Here is a 22,927-nt window from a genome sequence, read left to right as displayed (position 1 = left end):
TTTCGAATAGCTTTTGTAATCCGCTATTCCGCACACAATTTGACACTTGCCTTGATGGACCCTCAATATCAAATACCAACTCGAAAGTGCTATGTGCACTGCAGGATGTCACTGCAACTAGTCCTCAGCTAGCCTAAGCTTATGGGTGTTGCCGTCGACATTCGGTGGATGGATCGCGAGGTCCCTTAAGGGGAGAGGGCTTTTCTCACTAATCATCAGTGCATGATAATGTTGCCCAAAAAACCTCGTCACTGCAGCGCGAAGCGTCAGAAAGGGGGACCATTAAATGCGAACTGCGTGAAAAGAAATTTGTGTGAGTCGCATGCATTTTCCTTCCATGGCAGCTACGACCTGGAGATGATGATGTAAACTCTAGCCATCATTTTGAGGCGTATTTTTCAGACTCCGTGGCCCTTTTCCAATACTCGACTTGGGCTCCGTCTCGGGCTTCGTTCCCAAAACCAATCCCCGATTGTGGGCCTGAAGCGTTTAAATTAAATTTGATTACTGTAATTCCTGGCTCTCTTGCATCGTATTTGATGTTTTGTGGCACCATTAAACTAATTGCTGCGCTTACAGCTTCAACGTCAGCTAGTTAAAAAACAGTTGAAGCCTGAGACAGAGCCGAAGTTTAGTATTGGAAAACGGCCCAGTTGTGTGATATGCCAGAGTTCACAAGGAGACGTAATGGGGGAAGACGTCAGCGCCTTGTTCCAAGGGTGCAGGCAGCACAGGAACGTGACCCAACCCATCAATATTGCCTCAGCTATAAACTCTCTGAAAAGCTGCCGCCAGCCGATGAGAGTGGTGCCGGTTGGCAAATGCCAGCATTGCAAAACTATCGGGAAAAGATACGACGGGGGAAAAAACAAACTGACACGATAAAAACAGTAGTATTTACAAAGGTCATGCTCGTAATACGCGCAGTCGGTGACCTCACAATCAACATCGTGACCGACTTGCATTTATCAATACAGTTGTACCCCCCCCCAGCTTTGACGGATAAGGAGATATTCTGTCCGCATAGGTCAGGCCATTTGCCTCAGAGTCAACTGCATGTACAAACAAACCCGTTGGCTCCCATATACTCCATGCAACACTGCAATTCCTGCAGGTTTAGTAAGAGTAAAACGGCAGTGCCTTTAAGAGGCTTATTGAGGAAACTACCGTGGGAGGGGAGTGACGAGTGAAGTTGTGAACATTGAAAATCCTTGTCAACCCCCGTATTCTCAAAGTTTTTTTTTTTTTGTCTGTCAACGACAAGGAAGATTGGCTCACACCACTTTGATATAGGGAGGACAGAGACCTCTGGAGGCCAATGAGAGGGTATCGCACTGTCTATTTTGGACAGCACAAAGCATCTGTAGAAAATATCAAACACCTGGATCAAATCTGGTTGTGAAATTTGAAAAAAAAATGGATCCACGTAAGGATAGGCCGGTTGCCAACACGAGATTCTCGACCAGTCGGAGTGTAAGTTCTCTGGGCCGGTCACTGTAAAGATTCCACAGAGAGCAGTAAGACAGGGTAGTTACCTTGTGGCAAGGCCATGATAAAGATTTTGTTTAGAAAGGTAATCACTGAGATAGTGATGGACCAGATGCACATTGACCAATCAGAACAGAGGAAAAAAGATTTGGCGAACCAGAGCAGCCGTTGCTGCGTTCATAGGCCCCAAGAGGTAGAACCCCACTCAACACTCACTGACCACATCACACCAGTCAAATAGTAAACGCTTATGGAATTCATGGAATAGCTTTAAAAGGTCTATGATACACTAATGGAGAACAGAATTAATGTTGTATTACGTAATCATGAATCAACATTACAAAATAACAGAGCATTTCAAACGTTCAGTTGAATCTGAATGTAAAATCAACAAACTGAGATTGGGAATATCTTTAGCAAATTAAAAAAATAAATTACCTTTGTATGACAAAAACTCCTAGTGCAAACCACAAATTGAATATGAAAAACAGCCAGCGAGGGGAGCTCCTAATAAGGACTTGAAAATGTTGCAGGTAGCACGCGCCGAGTCGCTCTCTCCAGCCACGCGCCGGCCATTTCCTCGTATCCCCCACGTGTGCAGAAGCGCGCGATGCTCGTCTATCGCTACAGGCGTCCGGAAACCCAGCTCTTTTTCTTCTCTGTCTCTCTCGGCCTCTAATTATGCGGGAGTTTTTTTTCTCACCGAGATGGAGCAAAAGAGCAGGAGGACCGAGGAATTCATGAATAGGAAGCGGGGGCGTCGAGTGAAAAAGTCCAGCGAGGTTAGGGCGAGCTGTGGCGGATATAGCTTCAGGAGCTGGTACTGGCCGGTCCGATCAGAGCGCCTGGACGAACCACGCAGCGAGAGACCAGCTGGTGATACCGCATCGGGCCTATGTTAGTGCTGATTCACTGCGCAGCTCTACTTCTCGCTTGGGAGCAAAACGCCGATAGTGACCGGCGGTGCACCCCCGCAACCTGAAGTCTGCCGGTCCATTTCATGCTTGCATGTCATGTTTACATGTTTACACAACAGAATATGATAATAGATTGCCAATACAATGGTTCCCTTCCGACCCACAAGATGCCCTCTGAGAATTTGAGGGTGGCATGTACTTCATCTGAAGAATAGGGGCAGCTCTCTCAAAGCATCCGGACAATTTTCTTTTAACAATTAGTAGCATTTTGGTTGAGAGGACGAGAAAATCTCCTCATACATTTGTTTGGTGAATGTCGAAGACACAGAACAAAGAAATTACATAGGAAGACAATGGGTCCTCGGTTTAATGACAAACCTCAATTAGAAATGTTATAGAAGACAGAGGGTGTCTGAGGAACAATGGAGAGTCCTCGGATAAAACACCATCGTGTGTAGGGATAGGGAAAAGAACAACCGAGAACCAATCCTCAAGCGAAACGGTCCCTTTCCTTTCCGACTTGTACCCAGATAGTGAATGGAAAAGGCCCAGGTCCCTGCAGTTGTTGCTTTAGTTTTGATCATCTTTCCTTGGCTTGCTCCCGGTATATGGCCGTGATGGGATTCGTTCATCTGCATGGTGTCATTTTCAGTTCCTCTTTCGAGCGCAACCTCATTGGGCTGCATCCGAATCTCTTGTCTAGAACTAGGTCTAGGACTTCGCTCCATTGGAAATGCGTGGAGACGATAGACCTAGCCGTAGCTCTGGAGGCCCGTTTCGGACACGGCCTCAGTGTTTACCATAACACTGTTTAGTTGGGTTTTTGTGTGTGGGAACATCAAGTGATGCATTCTCCTTTAGAAAAGTACCGGTTCTATAGGCGGTGAGACGGTGGTAGCTTTCAGTTTGTTGACACACTAAGCGTGCCGTAATCGCCTGCTTTCTTTAACCTTGCAAACCAGCTACTCTTTTCTTTTACTACCTTGCAAAAAATCTTATTTGCTGTGATGTCCATTTGGCTTTTTTTTTTAAATCTTTGCACACAACAAAAATCACAGTGCAAGCACGGTGGACAAAGTGGTTCCTGGTATCGGCGCGGTTTTTCAGTATATATTGGACAGGCTGCACAACACAGCCCCAAGGTATAATTTACCCACTGATCAGCGGAATCAACGCAACCTCTCTCGTAGGGCTTTTCAGATGGCCACAATTTCTTGTTAATTTCCATCAGCCCGGCCAAAATTGACTTGCGAATGCATTAGGATACATCCACCCAGATGCTGCAATCACCGAGGCACGCATCGGGGACCCCGGCTGCCCGCATCTCCCTTCCTGTCCTCCGCGTCGGTTTCTCCCCCACTCTGTCGAACCCATCTCCGTCGGGGGAGGGGGGGGGAGAGAAATTCATTATTAATTGCGAGGCCCAACGGTCCCCCACTCTTCAGTATTTATTCAGCATTATTAGCACAAGTGTCCGCCATCCCAGCGCTCGGGATTCCTTTTTTTTTTTAACTGTTCCGTCGCCGACTGCGGTCCACCGCGTCCATCCTGCCAACCAACGGCCTGGAAAGCGAAGCGGTCCTCATATCTTGGCCGTGCATCCCGCCTGGCCGATCTCCTTGAGTCGCTTCGCCTCTCAGACCGAGCGAAACGGTGGTAGATGAATGAACAATCGCTGTCTCCAACTTGTGACCATGCTATTGTTCGTCAACCAATTCAACTTTTCTTCTTTTTTTTCAAGAGAGAGTGGGGCTTGGAAGCTCGCTGGACTAATAAGAAGAGCCTGGTTTTTTTTTATGAGACCCAGCAGCATGGGGTATCGTAATATCGAAGCAGGCCGCCGGGTCGACGGGGCCACTTATCGGTAAGTGCGTCCCCGTGTGCCGCGGCCAGGGGTGTATAGGTCTACCAACCGCCTCCTGCCGGCGCTAACAAACCACCGCCATAAAAAAAAAGTAGCATTTGCTCTGTTCAACTCTCGATTTCCACAAATGAAGATGTTTAACGCTGCATTGCTTATATAGAATACTAAAAATGCAAACTTGTTTGTCAGTTATCAATGGAAGATCGATGTACCAATCACTCCTGATGTAGTGTGTTTTCACGACGGAAACCTCTCAAAGTTGCCCGACAATACAACTGGAGTGCCTTAATAAGCTTTTTTTTTAATCAATTATTGCCACTATGCTGTGTCGTTTGTGATACATTCTGCTGGTACTGTCAAACTGTGGCTTGAAAGGCATCAGTTCTAGGTCCATCAAATGAAAAGAGTCAATGATATCAACAGATAGCTATGAATGATCAACGCCAGAATGCCATAGGGAAATAACACAAAAATAGAGCCTTCAATACGTGAACGAAACAAAGTTCTTTGTTTTGAAGACGACGCTGCTTTAAAGTCGGCAGAACGGGTTGAATGTGACCGAGCAAAGTACATGTGCAGCGATAGGAAAAAAAAGAGGGGAACAAAAACCGCCCGCCCGCATGCCATCTCCCGCCCAAACGTGATCCGACTCTCATCCAGGTACCTTTGACGTCACGATGACGTGTTTCTTGCCCGATTCACCACTTGACGGTGCGTGATTGGAATACGACGAAGGGCTGGGTTGATATTTGACCACGGGGACGAGAGGCGCATTGCACAGCGCGCGCCTGGGGAGTAGAAGCATCGTCGGACGTGGAGACAGAGAGAGAGAGAAAAAAAAAGGCCAGACAGTGGAGAATGTAACTGGTCTGGTTTCCTGGGTTGACATAACTTAATCATGCATTATGCAGTAGGTCTGGTAACGCATATACCCATGATTTTTTTCCCAGCATAGATAAAGAACAGAGACGATTTCTGTAAGTTAAAAATGCAATGAATTTATAACTGTTGAGATTCTGCACAAGTGCACGAAAATGTGCATGAAACCTTTTGTGGAGTACTTGCACAGCAACCGACACCACAAAGCCGATTTGTTCTTAACAGTTCCTTTTATTTGAGTGAGCGAAACCGACATCGCAGACTGAGATATTGAAGCCCTTCCTGGGCTATTAAACCACCGTTCCCCTTTCGATTCTTTTTCAAAGCGCGGTTACACATCATTACTACAAACTTTACAATACACCCACATATGATCGTTTCATGCCAGCTGTCATGGATCTTGGGAAACTCACTCTAAATTGATGGGGGGGGGTTGACAGCGTGGTGTGAGGAGCCCACTTACGATTAATTAAGTGGCTCCCATATGGAAAACGCATATTTGGCTGAGAGAACGCGCGCGAGGGTGGATTTTTATTTTGTGTTTTTTTTTTACTGAAGTGATGAATTGCTGCGACAAAAATACTGACTAGTGATTGGACGAGCCACTTTCAGTGATAACTAGAAATTGGTGAACTCTGGAAATCATTATTGGACGCGCACTGTGTATCCTGTGTTCGGCCATACAGGGGATTAATTCCCTCCGTCCGAGCGCTTTTATAATTTTCGCAGGCCCTCGAGACGGTGTTAGGCTCTGGACGCATTTATGACGAGCGTTCAAGGGGGGGAGGCAAACCCATCTCGAATGCCAATTTGCACAAACCGCCAAATTACGGCGGGCCGTGCTTTCGGGGAGCAGGGACCGGCATATTTAAGTTTCGAGAGTAGCCAGCCGGCCGGGCCCACAGTGCGAGGGGAGAAATTAATTGCGCGTGTCCTGGGGACGAGAGCTGGAGGCAGAAGAGAGGCTCGCCATGCGGGCATCGTGGTAAGCTGCGTCCGGTCCACCCATCAGAGACGCAGGAGTCGGATTTTTTTTCCGCCCGGTCCAGGCTGGCAGCTGCGGACTCCCCACTTACCCTCATTCCTTTCTTTCGCTGTCGGCCCAATCTCCACTATAAATCGCCGGCCCCCAACGGACGCTCTCTGCCCCGATCGGCAGAGAGCAAGCGAGGGCGTGAAGTCGACAGCCTGAATGGATGTCGGCAAGCCGGGACTTTTTTTTTGTTGTTAACGTTGAGCTGGCGGGCAGGATAGGGTGATTCCCCCCTCACCGCCGGCAGGACCAGCGCGCGGGGACTGTGCCTCGTGCGTGTTGACCGGACGATCATATCCAGCCGGCAAGCTGTATACGGTCCAACAAGGGGAAGTTCAAGCGAAGGACGCGGCCCGACAGGGGCCCGGTACACACGGCTCGCTGGCTGACACGTGCCGCACTCACCGACTAACAACATCCTCTTTGTCCGGCTAACCCAACTCCACACATTGCAATATACTTTAGTGCAACACATTGCTTGAGTCAGTGCGACGAGGTACAATCGGGCACTTTTTAAAATAAACTTTGCTCCATTTTCTTTGTCCCCTCTGATTATGGACGCTTTGAGACGGCTGATAGAAAACATCGTAGCTGTAGTAACTTATTCTTTGTGTTAACGTTCTCGCAAAAATTGAATTTTCGGCGTAAGCCATTGTTTGCCTTTGTTGCGTATCATCACTGTCACGTAACTTATGCCCTAATAACCTACTAATAATTAACCCTAAGATAACCATCGATAAATGCCAAGGCAGTAAAACTTCGAACGCCCTAGCACACATTCTGTAAATAAATAATTGGACTTCCCTTAACGGACAATATCGACGGCCACTTTCACGGAGACGGCACACGCTAGTTAGGCCCTATTGTTCAAAATTAAATCAAAGCACACAATAGCGAAATATGTAATAACCGCAATACAGAGCCCGACATTTTGGCAGGTTTTGCGTAGATGATAAAAGTCATTTTTAATTGGGGACTGTGAAGAATGATGTACAGAATCGTCCGCAAAAAAGAGAAAAAATAGTAGAAATAGTGATTGTGAAAAAAATTGAAAAAAAAAATTGTTGTTGCAAAATCTCTACAGGACTGCGTAACACCCGTTCATAATAAATGAAAACCGACTGATTTCATTCCTTAAATTCTAAAAAATTATGAATCTCGAATTCATCAATGGGAGGGAAGACAATCTCGCCGGATATATTAAAATCTTACTGAATGACCGGATGAAACCTTCTGCAAAAATCAGGTCAGAGTACGAAAAGGCGATCCCATCCCAACTGGCACTCCGAAGCAAACATCTTTCGCAATGTAAGCCACAACAAAAGGTTTTCTCGAAAAAGAGGGGGGGGGGTCTTAATTGTTTTGCATGAATCAGCTTACTCCGAAATGGAAAAGGCTCCTTTCTTTAATATTTTACCGACAAAACAAAGCATACTTCCCCTCCTGTGAAATGAATGGATTCCATGTGTGTGTGTGGATATTTGTGAACACACTTCCTCCCCAGTTTTGGGAATTACAATATTTCTACAGAAACTTCATTTTGATCCGGCATTATTCACGATCACTCCAAAGTCATAGTTTAGACGCTTCAACAATAGAATCAGTCAGCGTTGCACACCGCTGTAGCAAGACCGCTCCTATTCAATGTTACCCTGGCAGGGAGTGCATGGGAGTGGGGGCGGGTCGGGTCTCGTGCTCGGCTTTACGTATAGCGTTTGTATCACATGGCCCGTGAGTGAAGTGTCCAGTAGCACGTTATCATCAGACAGGAGGAATACACTGTCTCTTCGCTCCCCTGACTTTGCTCGGTGATTGGCGTGGGTAGCTCCTTTGTGATTCGATAAGAAGTGTGCGGGAGGTGGTTTGCAAGTCATTCAGCTCAATAATGAGCCTTAGAAAGGCAACTTGGCGTTCCGCAATCATTCACAAACTGCACATTTGGGTGTGTGTTGTCATCCCCATATCCTTAACTTCAGTGGAAAGAGGGTTCTTCATAAAATCCGAAGACCCCGTCGTAAAAAACCGATTTCCGGTCAATGTTACAACTAACAAATTGTGAATAACTACTCCTGTCACGTCGCATTTGATGGAACGAGGCAATGAACACCACCATCACGTGGTGTACTATAAGCTCAAACTTCCCGTCTCGGTTAGACAGGACTTGAAGAGGGGGCGTGTTTTTTTGTGGGTATGTGATCCCCAACGCTCATAATTGATGAAGGGATCTATCCTTTATCCACATAGACGACAAATGCCATCTGATGTCACGATAGTTCCATTTGTCTGTCAGCGCTTACTAACGATTTGCTGTTCGCTTCCTTAAATACCACAATACTCACTGTTTGTCTGATGCTTCTCATTCTGTTGCCAAGCCCGGACACTGCATGAATGCATCCCATCAGTGTTTGCACAGCGTGACGTCGTTTCCAGCTTCACACTAATTCAGCGAACGGATCTGATCAACGTTCTACATGTAGCGATAGTTCCTCTTTATCTTCCCTTCGCGAGCGTTGCCGTGGAAACGGCAGGATGAAAATCTCAAACCATAATTGGTAGATTTATGAGCTTTTTCCGACTGATCCTCTCGCTATTTTGGATCGGGACATCCGGAAAAGTAAGCTTTCATTTTTTGAGAGCATCCTTTCATATTTTGTAAAGAAAAGGGGGAAAAAAGTATACATTGACGGTCAAAAAAGCAGCATAACTGTTAAGGCAAGCTTTAAAATGTATAGCACTTTTCAACTCCTTCCTTCCGTGGGGAAAAAAAATAGGTCAATGCCAAAATGGACTACAATGCATGGAGAACCGTATGAAATCAATTTCAGCAATGCCTCTCGTAACAATGGGGTACGGCGAGCTGCGTGGGAGGAGCATTCGGCGTTGCGGAAACCGCAAGTCCCCTTGCAAATCGCCTGCATCTTTTGTGTTCGGAAAGTGAAATCTATTTCCAGTCGGCTTGCCACAGACTCAGCTTCTAGATGAGCATTCTCTTCTAGTGCAACGAAAAAAAAGGGTGGGAAAGAAACCCTCGAAAAGACAGAAAAGAGCCTGGTCGTGCCAAGCATCCACCCCCCCCTTTCTGCGCGCGGGTATCGCAAGAAGCCTGGCTCGACATCGAATATGCCTCCTACCTCCCGAAAGGCGCTGGCCTGGTCCCTGGACGTATACGCCCAAGACTTCGGTATAATGCCTGCCAGATGATGGTTATCGCTCCAATTATAGTCCAGGTGATTGGGACTTTAAATTTGCAGGGGTAGCAATGTCGGCCTGATCCTTTTGGAGGAGGCCGACAAGTTGGTCAGTTCTTAAAGTTTGTACACGGAGGGGCAGTTTTCAAATGAATTACCGGGAAATTCGCCAATACCATCTCGTCTAATCCAAGACAGAATTTAATTAGCCATCTCTTGAAATCATGTGGAAAAGCCACCAAGATTGACTTCTTGTTGGCAAAGCGATAAATGCTGACGAATCTTTGGCATATCGCGATCAGTGCCGACACCGCCTCGGCAACTTATTCAACTTCAAGGTACATGTTCCATTCTTAGGACCTCGCGCGGAAGCCGCATGTTAGAGATTGTCCAACGAGGGGGCTTGTAAATCGGTTTTTCTCCGCGCCCTCGGTTGGTCGTGAATCCATTCCGGCATGGTTTGTGATGGTGGGGGCGGTTTAAAGGTTTTGTCTAGAATTCACGAGGCAAGAGCTCCCACTGAACCTAGACAATGTGACCAATATTTCAAGTTAATGGGGAGCGTCGCCGGTCAAAGCTGCGCAAGGTCACTTGGCAGAAAGAGGCAAATAATGAAAACACTGCAGTGGAGGAAAGGCCTTTTTGTGGCACCCTCCCCGCTAAAACATTAAAGGCCGCTCCAGTTCTCCTGCCCACGACATTTCGTACACCCTTCGTGAGAACTGGTACAGAGTAATGATGCAAACGGGCTGGGCCGGCCGGGCTGGAGGAAAGTTGGAAAACGCTAGGGTACACGGTCGACTGGATTTACTTCAGCGTCCTTGATTACGTTCCGCCCACGGTCTCGTATGATTCAATCACCATGACAAAGACAAGTCATCAGCGGGAGGGACCGGCCTTGTCCCGGTTGAGTCGAAAGGGAACCCGTACCAGCCACGCGGGGTGTCCACACCCACGCAGCCAGTCTATCACAGCCAAGCTACCCTGGATCAAGTGGACTGGGCAGGTGGGTGGTAGTGTAGAGAAGGAGGGTGGGTAAAGAAAACGATGGTAAGTCCTGACGAGGGCTCTGGCATAGATGCCTAGCCAGCGCGCCAAAGACAAACGAATTGTCTTTCATTGAAACAAGTTGTGGCTACGCAGTCCGGCAGGCGCTCAGCCCGCCCGACACAGACCTACCAGACATAAATAATGTCAACACAGGTACACATTCAATCAAACAGATGGAGAAGAGGACGGAAGGTTTTACCCGAGTACTTACTGATGTTTTACCCGAGTACTTACAATCAGTCTCTAACACCGGCCAATCCAGGCACCGGCCAAGGAGAAAATAAATGATGCCATGGAGACGCGAAACTCGCTCTCAACCGGTCGCTAACCAGTCCTTGTCCATTATTTTGATAAGTAGAATGACGCACGCATTTTCCCCTGGAATTAATGCAGCTGCAGCCTGGGTCAGATAGCTGTGCGACAGAGAATACGAGCAACTCACGACACTCAATTAGACTACGCACCGTGCTCGGTTAATGTACCGCAAATGGTTTCTCCTTTGAGCTCAGGATTTTTTTTCCTTTTTAAATTAATTCAGTTCGATTCAATTAGATGTTAAGAAGCCGTCGAACTTTGTGGGTGGAATACCATGAATGGATAACTTGAAACAGCCCACTTGATGCGTTGTAATCTTGTGACGCACTTGTCTGTTCAAAGGTAGTACAGTATCAAAAGCTACCCCCCACACACACACAAAATTAAAAAGAGAAGGAGATAGAGAAAGAAGGAAAGAAAAAAACTTCGCAGAATTTACAAAGAATGCCCATTAAAGTAATCAGATATTGCAATTAGAGGGCAAAGATAGCCAAATACAACCTCCAAAAAAAATCAATGGGATCTCATGGTTACCGCTATATTGGCATTGTACCTCTGTAATCACGTTGTCTAAACTTTTTGGCTGCTAGGGAAAACAGAAGCCTAATCTTTAATAATAATGCATTTCAATGTAATGACTACAACATTCAAATTCACTTTTTACTGTCGGAAGCATCACAAAGCCCATAGACAGCATAACCACGATGCCATTTTGGATATCCTTGGAGCATTCAGATCAATCTACACCATCAACTTGGAGGGGCTTCCTGTTCTCATCCTGTGTCACTCTAATTTTCCTCTTTGGCCTTTTTTTCAACACAGACAAGTTTTGCTCAGGGAAAGAAAACGAAAGTAGGCAAAGTTGCCTTCAAATAACTCAATAAATTTGGGCCCAGGAACGAGGCTTCCTCTCTCGCCCGCTTTACCCACACGTCAACTACCCTAGATACACCCCCGTGATGGTCTGATGATGTCCACGCCCACGCGCGTATTACTTTGGGGGAGGGGGGGGGCAGAGAAGACCCGTAGGACTGACAACGAAATGTCAGTCATGATGAAATACACGATTCACGGCGTTGGAACGAAACCTGATTAATTACTCCGAGCAGGTGGGGCTCAAAATTTATTCCGGATCATTAAATCTCGTTACAAAACAGTGGCCTCGCTTTATAAATATCCTGAGTGCATGCACGCGTCGAGAAAGAGTTGACCAAAAATGTAAGTCTGCAGAAAGTTTACTTGAGCGATTTTGCTTTTGTGATGTTCATTTGTTTGTTTTTTTTGTCGGGTTGTTTGTTTGTTTTGTTGTTTGCTTGCTGTTCTTGGTTAAATGGGGGAGTGGTGCGTTGGTTCATAGTCTCATTTTTAGTGGGGCACCGCTAATGTTCATGGCGGTGAACATTGTGATTTAATAGCTTGGATTCTGAAGCCAGACTCGTTATGATCTTTCTAAGTCCACATTCGAAGACGAGGCACGAGCGCAGGTTCGTGGGTCAATTTGCTCTATGGTTCCAAGAGCAGACAGGACGTAAGTGCCGTGTTCTCACCCTGGATCCGATATTTGTAAAGACCAGTGGACAGTAAAGCTCTGTCTTGTCTCTGCAAAAAACCCAAGGGTCGTGAGGCTTGGAAACACATAGCCGAAAGGTGATATCTTGATGAACAAGGAACCTGACCAAAAATTAGCCGTGCAGTAAGTTGAGCCCTTCAAGCTTTGAATCACATCAGACCACCCCGTTAGTAACTGTATTCGATAATTCGACCCTGAACGTTGTCTATCCCCTCAATACTCACACGGTAGTCTAATAATTTTGCTTTATAGCTGACACGGGTGGAGGAGGTCTGTCTCACACTATACGATACTGAATCGTTTTAGGATACGCATCATGATTCATACTCGCCAAGACTGATGATGACAAGTGGAGATGTTTCGATGGGAGTTGAGGGCAATCTGGACTGGCCAAGTGGTATGTGAGATATTCACCGACAGATGGCACGGAGATGATCCAGTGAAATGCGGCTTAACATCCCCCCGAACGCAGTTAGGGATGGACCGCTGGCCTAAAAAGTAAAAGGGATGTGCGTGCGCAACCGTGATTTTTTTTAACGACACAATAATTTTTAATGCCTTCAATTTTTTCCTGGGATAATGCAAATATGTTTTACGGCTTAAATGAACACTTATGTTTACAACTTTTTGCTTCCGGCATTACCATTGGGATATGGCGTGAGTTTGTCGAGCATTTTATTTCGCAACAGTGGCTGCCAATACGGGTGATTCACAAAAGTGCGCCTCCAAGAGGTTGCAACGCGTTGGCCAATCACGATGCACGAAACCTGTCGGCCCAATGCAAGTTTGGAAAGGGTCGACAATTTCGCCCGTTGTGATCGGCCAACACGTTGCAAGCTCTTGCAGGCGCTCTATTGTGAATCGCCCGTATTGAAGTCCGGACTCAGTCCAGTTTTCTTGGACGCGTGACCCAGCTCGAACTCCAGGCCTTTCGTACTCGGCTTGGCCCATAAGTGGCTTGTGGTTGACTCATAACAACTTGTCAGACTCCACCTTAGGCCAATTTGTTTAAATATGAGTGAGAAACGAGTAGAAACCATTTAAAACAAAACAGCCCAACGTCTGTGGTTTGAACACGCGTTCACTTTTGCCTGAGAATAATGTCTGTTAGAGTGTCTCCAATTAGCTCCCACAAGCTAACTCGGCGTTAACCTCGTCCCCACCATCTCGTTTGTTTGGCGCAGCACGCACGACTATCCCCAGGTCAGGGTAAGCCCCATGTACTTAACTGTGATTCAACTACGACCAAGTTGGCATTCTCCGTATACGCATGCGCGAACTCGTTGGGTAACGTGTTCACTCGTTGTTGGATTTCTCCTTTTCCAAAATCTTCTATAACAGTCGTTTTCCCAGTCGAGCACGGACTTGGCCTGGACTGAACAATTTGGCTAGGACTCACCGAGTTCTCTGTGGTCCCGGCTCCCTGGACTCAGATGAAATGGACTCGACTACACCAGTGACGGGTGTCCTTTCAGGGCCACCTTAGGTTTAATAAAAATACAGTGTATTTGACACCGATATTAAATAATGTGATTGATCATTCGGTGTGCCGTGCTTATTTCACAGTCAGAAGACTGGCATCTAATCGAGGATCACCCCAAGTCGGGGTTATTCGGATCATGGAAAATAGACCATGTTTTTGAAAATTTAAAATGACTACGAGTAAACGAGAGAAAACTGATATATCACAAAACGTTGTTTTAAAAGTGTGTGATGTTTGCAAGGAAATGCCATGATTGATCCAAGATTTGCTTGTCAAGAGAGAAAAATGTAGAGCCAAAATTTCTGCTTACTGATGGCCTTTTTCAAAATAATGCGCTGCGGGGTCTGAAGTTACGAGAAATACTTTCAACAACGCCATCAAGAATCGCTCCCAAATCCCATCAGCCGAGCTCGGCCAGCCCATTATAGGATTAATGTATTACTTTGTTTGACCTTTGACGAAATAGCCAAAGAGTATATCTAGAAGCTGTAGTCGGGCTCCATCAGATTATACCCTTCCCCGGTAAATATCATCACAGGGATCCTCCAGCGCAAAAATTACAGCGGCGTGTTACACCCGCAGAGGTTGTTTTTCCAAGTAGCAGGACACACGTTGTGATCATGCGACAAGTAAAATTCACGGTTTCTTAATCTTTGTGTTTCTTGTCATGACGTAATTGCGAAGACTGTTACCCCCCCGTCGGGTGTAGCTGAAACTATTATGCCCCCCCCCCGAACACACACCAACACAAACCCTCGAAGAAACACCGTCAACATGACGGTGAATAGCCCAAAACTAAAATAAACAAACAAGCACATAACCGTTGAAAATCCCAAATGAGGACATCGACCATCCTCATATACTGCTACCCTGAATTTCATCAAGAGTCTGAACCAAAAACTGGAGGAAGTCAAACTCTGGAAACGAGGTTGAAGTTAATCGTGTCGGCAAGGTATAAACTTCTATATGTACATGTTCAAAAGGTAAGGACAACCGCGAAGCAACAGCGCAACACTTGGTTGAGCTAACTGAGCTAAGCAAGGGTCTGACTCACTCTGTCTGTGAAGAGACCATTCAACTTTGAAGCACAGCCAACAAAATGATTACAGCAAGCAGACCAATAATTGTGTTGTGGACATGTTGAATATGTAATTTCTGCAGCCCAATGAGCACGACCTATAGCTCACACAAGTATGGGTTAGGCTACAAGTATACATGTACAACAGCTCAAGAGGGAGATTTGGCCCCGCCCCCTCCCCTTCGAAGGTGCTCCATATTTAATCTGAACTCCAAATGTAAATATTTAGCATTTTGGTCAGAATGGGACTGCAACTAGGAGGCCGCAATCCTCCAATTGAAACTCGATCTTCAGTTAAACCTCCGCTGGGAGTATTTGAACAGGAGTATATAGAGGCTTTGCATTGTAGCCATCTTGCGGGGCATTTCTTTTGTTCCACAGGGAAACCTCCTTTGTGCATACCCTGTGGAACAAAAGCACTGACCTGCAAGATGGCTACCATGCAAACCCTCAAATGAAGATTCAAGAACCATGGAAATCGTAAAATCTGACTTGCTAAGATGGCGGTATCTGTGGAGCTGGTTGTGCATTGCAGTGTTGCACAGTGTAAAATATAAAGAAATTCATGGAGTGGTTAAAAGGTACAATGCGGGTCGGAACGAAGCTCTCCCACGTGAAAGATATGCACGTGGCAGAAAGCCGGGGGACCACTTGCACTTTGGGAGCGCCCGTAAAATTGAGGATCGCTCTCGAACTGAGGCGATGAAATTCTCCAGGGACCGTTTTGACCCGACACCTCACCAGCTTCGTGGCCAAAGGATTCCACACTCGCTCATCTATCATTCAGCAGCAAGGTTATCATATTTTTTTTTACTGTACTCTCTTTCCTCCCGCCCACCCTTTAAATTGCTGATGAGGAGGAGATTAACGCCAGGAAGGCGCTATACGGGTCTAATTCAAACATTGGGCATAGCCTACGGTTGCTTTCGCTTCGTGTAAAAGTGTCCTTGATGACACCAACGCCCCCTACGCACATACAAGCCGATGGTATCTCAGTGGAATAGAGGCATGGATGACGTTATCGCTAGAATCCATGCGGTACCGTGAGTTCAGTGACTTTTTTTCTCAGAATTCACATATTGCACAACATTGATGGTACAAAGTGGTCGCCATTGAAGTTCAAACAACTCCGGCCCCCAGTCTTTTATTTCCTCTGTGTTTTTCTTCTACGAAAGGCTCTCCAACCCATGCTGCAGTCCAGCAAAATGGTGTACCTTGAATTAATTAAGCGTGCAAAGACTCGGGCAAGGGAGGAGACAGTCCTGCGTCATTGATGGAGTGTACCGTTACTAAGACGACAGGGGGACATGGGCATCTTTACACAATTACCATAGCAACGAACTAATGTGAAAGCACTGCACTCTCCTCGCGTTTTCCCTCGACCGTCTGGAGCAAAACTGCATTTACATTACTGCATACGTCAAAAACTACAGTTCACAGAAGTTAATTAGAGAATCGGGTATTGGCTCAAACATGAGGTTTTAGGGTGAGGGTGGAGGTGGTGGGTTGGTACTTTTTCCAAACCGTGGCGAAGCAGACAAGTGCGTAAGGGTACAGAGCTTTAATAAATAGCTATGCAGGTAGTGATCTGTATGGTGAACCACATGCCACTCAGTGGACCACTTGCCCCCCTTTTCAATTGAGCTCATACTTGTGTTAGTTTCTCAAACATCTTAAGTCTGTCATCCGAACCGCCCTGAGGGACCGGATTAGAATGCCCCAGTCTTCAATTGACAAGCCATTAAAATCACTCGGGGGAAACATGAGGAACATATCGATCCCTTGGCGCTGTATCACATCCCGATAACTGCAATGAAGTATGTAAGTCATAACCTGTCGCCTAGCCAATTTAAACAAAACTTCCCTCATCTCATATGCTGGTCAACCACTTTCCAATAGAGATCAACCCTCTCGGAGATAATATGAATCACCACGTCAACGGTGTCCACAATTCAAATCACGAGTTACCATGCCAACTTCCTATACCGCGCACGTATTACTATATCAACTCCACAACGGTTGTCACAACGAGGCTGATTTCCAACCCACGACGTCCCTCTCGCGACTTTCCCCTCTCATCCACTCCAGCGCTGTCCCCATTTTGTTTCTAATCCCTGCGGGACTGCGAGGAAGAGGAACGAATTAATTCAGAGTTTTCTAGTGTTTCTGTCTCCAGGATGTGACCACCATGACAACGCCTTGCTAACAAGCATGGATTATCTAAAGTTTCCTCCCGAACGTCCTACCACACTGACTAGCTGTATGCCCGTGTACTCTGACAGTGTACGAGTTAACTGTGCGAAACTTAAAAGGCACACCGTTCTACATTTATTTTACTTTGTTGCACAAGAGAAAGCAGAAGGGTCTTGTTAAATTTTAAAACTGCCAGTATCAATCTACCTATACAACAACCCCGAAGACCACTAATCCATAATGATATTATAAGAAGTACAGGAAACACAGGTGTTTGTGGGCAGCTGAGGATCGGCGTTCATGCAGATGAGCGGGAGTGTGAACGGAAACGTTGACCTTAAGTCATCAAGTAAACAACATGAATACTACCTAATGAGAGTTTGACCAAACCTTCCCTCGTCTTGGCTCTTACACCTGCACCGCCCTCATAAGGCGCTGGGATGGTCACTTCACATAATGTGAAGTGCACCGAAGCTACAGACACGCAAAGCATGGTATAAGTTTTACTGCTGTCTTGGGCTGCATCCGAATCTCTTGTCTAGAGCTAGGTCTAGATCTTCACTCCATTGGAAATGCGTGGAGACGCGTAGACAATAGACCTAGCCGTAGCTCTGGAAGCCCGTTTCTGACACGGCCTCAGTCGTAGCATGCAGAAGTGCTGACCCAGGTTATTGCTTGAATGAACTCCATCCAACAAAGGCTCAAAAAAGAGTGATCCCATTATGTATCCTGAAATGGCAGTCCATCCCTGTGCCCCAGGGAGGAGAGGGGTCACTTTGACGTTGGTTTGGTAGGTGGAAGACAAAGTTTCACGCGGCTACTTGCGACCAATACCAACTCATTATATGCAGGCAGAAATTGAATAGTTGGGCTAAAAAACTTGGGCTATCGGTCAAACAGTCTCAGTTTTTGCTTCAGCAAATAGACTCGATCTGCAAGCTTATTTTTGTAAATAAGAACTGTCCTCCACAGACAAAGCTAAGGGTCTACTCACTCACACGGTAATAATAACACTAAAAATAGTGTTCCGCGGCTTAGTTACTGTCTTGAAATCTCGCATTTTCCCCCGGCCGTGAGTAGCTCGAAAGTCAAACGATTTTGATGCTTTAATCGGCAGGACGCCATAGACTGAGCAGTCCGGTTGCGGTTCTAACCCATTTAGGATTTACCGTGATTGCTTGCGCCGGCAATAGGAAGAGAGAAGTCACAACGCTCCTCAAATTCGCCCTTTAAGTTAATAGGACCAGAAGAGCTAGGGGAGGGCCCACTTAGAACTAATGCAGAAAGGAAACGGCGTCTCCACACACATCAGTAACGATAGGTAAGATCATATTTTTCACTGTTAACGGTTCTTACAAAAACGGATGGAGCGTTCAGGGCCCAGTCAAGTGGGCAGGGACCTGGGACTGTGGGAAGGGGCTTTTCTGAGGAGGGACGGTTAAATGAAGGCTGCTGCTGGCAATTTGTTATGATTCATGTTCAAGCGACCACAGTAAGGTCATGAGTCAGGACTGTTTGTATATTTATATCCATGGAGTTCGGCATCTGATTTGGAAATACAAATTTGTAACCAGGCAGCTATAAGTAGACCCGGCGGGCCGCCAGGTCTTGGCACCGGCATCTCGATCCAGGGGAGTTTGGCATTTGCCTGCATGGGGCGGGTTCAGCCACCATAGCCAGCCACCATAGCCAGCTACCATAGCCAGCCACCACAGCCAGCCACCACAGCCAGTGGTTTCCATGGGAAGAATGTGTTCTTTGCAGCCACGGTTACAACATTCAGAGTTTATCGCTCGAATTCCAATCTCCTCAGCTACAGCGAGAGTTTGTGACACAAATTTTGGTGGGTGAATAAAGTGAGCTTTGACCACTCTGTCTAGTAGAGATTTGTAAAAACATAAAATATCGAGCACGCTTTACCTGTTTGCCATCACTTTAAACAATTTGAAATCATTACTAGAAAAGGAAACGAACGCAGGGCCTTAAAGTTGCATTGACCACAGAAATAAACAGACACAGTCATTATTAAGATAACACAGATTCTGGTAATAAACCAACGATTGCTTTAAAATAGTCCCAAAGCAATTTTTATTGTAAGGCGAAAGAGAAAAGAACGTAAAGAAATCGGTCCCGTATTACGCAGGAAATCCTCAGGTGGGTGTCCCAGAAAAACCTACGGAATCAAAGTGAGGTTACAAAAAATTCCACGTGCTAAGATTCCAGAAAATCGTCGCGAAATTTGTCGACCCTTTCCGAACGCGCATCAGGTCGACAGATTTCGCACGCTGTGATTGGCCAACGCCTTGCAGACTCTTGGTAGCGCACTATTGTGAATCACCCGTATTCATCACGGTCATCGTACACGTCATCGCCCGTGTACCATAGAGACAGGCCTAGCCCATGGAGAGAAGTCATGGACAGTACAAAGAATTGCAATGACCGCTCATTGCAAAAAAAAAAAAACTGAGTGGGCTAAAAACTTTATTGATGTTCGAAGCCAGAATGGTTTGTGAATGCAGAACACGTTTCAGTGAAATCTGTGCGTGCCCAGCCGAGTTCTACGGGCAGAGTCTCCCCCCCCCCCGCCCGCCGTGAGAAGCGAAACAAGAGGGGGGGGGCTCCAGCATCATCTGAGGCATCCTTCTCCCCTAGGATTTTGCAAATGATGATAGAGATCCGGCTTGACCTATTCGCGTGCCTTGCAGTATTGTTTCTGCATGTAATTACCGTTTCAAGGACTCTAGTAAAGCTCCCGGCACTCAGAGCGGCCTTCAATTTTATGTGCCAATTAAACACTGCGAATGCATCTCATCGCCACGCGACGCTCTCAGAAACGCGCACGGGCAGATGACATTCAAAGTGTCACGCTTCCCACACAAAAAAAGTTTCCATAAAACCTTCCGTAAGCACTGAGAACTCGACAAAATTCCAACACTACCGATTTTCGAAATAATGATGCAAATGTTAAAAACACACCTCCCACGTTTAAAATTGCACGAAAGAAAATGTTATACTGTCGGTGCTAACACAATGTTAGCATTTTTTAGTCAGCATCTGGCAACCAGAATGCTTGTGCGAGATTGAATGAAGCTGATGGGCCAACTTTGCCAATTACCAACATCGCTGCAGTCCTTCGTGCGCCACGCAATGTGATTAATACATCTGACCTTTACTAACAGAAGTTTCTCATCGAGCCTCTCTCGATGAGCTTATTTTTCTCTCATAGTCACAATTTTTTGCGACCAACACTGGCCAGAAGCCCTTTTATTAAATTTTCGGGGGGAGGCAAGGTAAGACATCCTTCCCCGGCCATTTCATTGCCGAATGCGAGCCCGCTTGAAATGTTTCGTGTTCTACCCCCAAATTTGGGCAATTTTGAGCCCTGCTCCCCGGGTAACTAGCTTCTGAAGTGCCCATCAGATCCTCGAGAGTGAGAGACGGTGAAACGACAAGAAAACCCTGTTCCTATGGGCCTGATAAGCATCCATTGCACAGGGAGGGAAAATAGCGGGAACAGCAAGTCGACGCACCAAATATACCCGCGGTGCACAGTGCTGCCGGGCCTATACAAGCAGCTGTCAATTTGTTTCCATGGCAGCTTCCGGATGCGAGAATGACGTCAAAGGCTCCATGGCAACAAGGCGAACATCAGTCGATACGAACCGCTCGCTCCCCCGTGGAGTTTTAACGTGCGGATCGCGCTAGACCAATCTGCACCGACTGTGGAATCTGCAAAGGTCGCTCCATATAGCGAAGACATAGGACGAGTTTTTTTTTCTCAATGTGCCCCTTTCTATCGAAAATGGAGCGGATGCAGTGGAAGAAATTTCAAACGATCTTTTTTTTTTAGAGGAAGGGAAAAATCATTATTTGGCACGAATTCGCTGGCACCAATTGGTGTATTGTTTCAATTATATTATCCTCCACCGTGCGTCGGTATATTCATAGGATAATTTAGAGTTCTAAAAATTAATTTGAAATGTGCACACAGCCACATTCACTTCAGACAGCGACGAGGACGTCGATCATCTTCGACGGTATTCGTGCACTGTGCATCGCACAACCAAGAATGCACGCTAAAAAATAATAACAAAGAAACAATAAAAAAGGAACTTTAGGAAGCACTTTGAAAGGAGTAATGGAAAGGAGGATTTAGAGTACTTCTTGGAGCACTTTTGAATGTGCCCCTTTGTAAATTAAAGAGAATTGATATTCCACTTAATAGGGCAATCGAGATATGGTTTGGCTATGACATGAAAGTGACATGAGAAGCAGAAAGCTAACTGAATTGGAACACTGACCGATTGTGAACCGGAAATTGAGCCGCCAAATCACTCATTCAAAAAGGATCAAGGAATCAGTTTAATTACATGTTTAATTCCCCGGTCCGCAATGATGAAGCTAGTGCACAGCATTGCACCAGCTCCGTTGCCTGGGTGGGTGGGTGGGTGGGTGGGTTGGGGGGGGGTGATAAACTCATGGACTGGCAAAAGCCCAAGCGGTCTGCCTCGCTCGCCGCAAGCCGAATACATACACCGGGACCGCCGCTAATCGCAGACCACATAAAATAAAAGTCAGCAGTTGTCACGGCAACGTGCGGGGGATGATCGAGGGCTTTGTGATGTCACTATCCAGCTGGGGGACTCGTCGGGGGGGGGTCAAGGCTAGATACTTTAGACGGCTCGATGAAACTTCGAGCATGTTGGATTTTTTCCTTTGCCGGGAGAGAGAGAGAAAGAGGTTAGGACATGAATGGGCTATTGCGACTGAACCCACTTAGACTGAGTAAAGCACGGGGCATCAACTGCAGCCGCTTCGGTGGTTTGTTACCTAGAGGGTTAAGACTGAAGTGGGCGGAAACAGCAACAACCACTGTGGCTTTCAAGGGAATGCAGCTACAGTGTAGTCTTAAAGTTGGACATGACACAGCACACGATGGCCTTAGAATGCATGGATTAGATAGGACTATCCTCTCTCTAGCTTCCACGGAGAGACATGCCCCAACCCTCGAATAGCCCTTAATAAAGGGGCAAATATCACCGAGCTCTTTAGCACACTAGCCGCGCGTACTGATGTAATATTTGCCAATAGTTTGAACAGCTGGGCCCAGCTTTAGAAAGCTATTAAGCAGAAAATGTTGCTGAGCAACATTTTGGTGAATGAAAGGAATCAGCTGAGAACCAGTTGCAGTTTATGCGGCATTTTGGTTGCTAATCTGTTTCTGCTAAGAAAGTTTCCTAAAATTTCCACGCTTGAAAATACCGCTACTCTACTCAAGCCCTCCCTATCGCACGTCCAAACCAGCATAGAAAAAGTTAAGCTAGCGATTCTTACTGCTGACATGAAAGTTTGGATGGGAACAATGAATGCTACGCTCAAGCTTTGAAAAATATTCTCAGTCGGCCTCATCCAAATTGACCAAATAGGTCAGGGGGTGAAATGGTCAAATGCGACCATACCAATTCACCACAAGGCAAGCAAAATATTTAATTGGAAAACCAAAGAGGGTCACTGCAAACAAACTTACCTCGTGTTTGAATTGGCGAACCAAGGCAACTTGTTGGAGTAGACCAATCCGACCACTCCAGCCGGGGGGGCTGCCTAGACTTGGAATCCGACCCGCAAGCGTCTCACAGTGCTCTTAGACTGCTCTATCGACCCGCCGTCTTCGACCGGCAGCGTGTCGAGCATACCCCCACGAGGACAGAAGTAGGTGCGTGGAGGGCGGATTTTTCAACGGGGGTGACGTCTCCCGGCAGAGTATTAGCAGTTGGCTTTGAGCACCCAGTGTTCGTGTACAGTCGCGTGGTTATGAGCGGTCCCGGTCTCATGCCACAGTGAAGATCGTTTCCGCAGGTCTGCTTTGGAA

The 22,927-nt window shown here is 46.4% G+C and overlaps 1 protein-coding gene across 1 annotated transcript in view; it reads right to left on the bottom strand.

Annotated features, from left to right (window-relative positions):
* Positions 1-22,927, bottom strand: part of LOC110977422 (midnolin-B-like) — a 54,776-nt gene extending 31,849 nt beyond the window's left edge. The window contains exon 1 of the mRNA XM_087144065.1: positions 22,586-22,927. The gene's annotated coding sequence lies outside the window, so the exon portion shown is untranslated. The remainder of the gene's footprint in view (positions 1-22,585) is intronic.

Source organism: Acanthaster planci, linkage group LG12 (assembly GCF_054643075.1).
Source record: "Acanthaster planci isolate LZ-2023a linkage group LG12, COTS_SCS, whole genome shotgun sequence".
Lineage (NCBI taxonomy): Eukaryota > Metazoa > Echinodermata > Asteroidea > Valvatida > Acanthasteridae > Acanthaster > Acanthaster planci.
The sequence above is the reverse complement of the archived record's forward strand: the minus strand, read 5'-3'. Positions and strand labels throughout refer to the sequence as shown.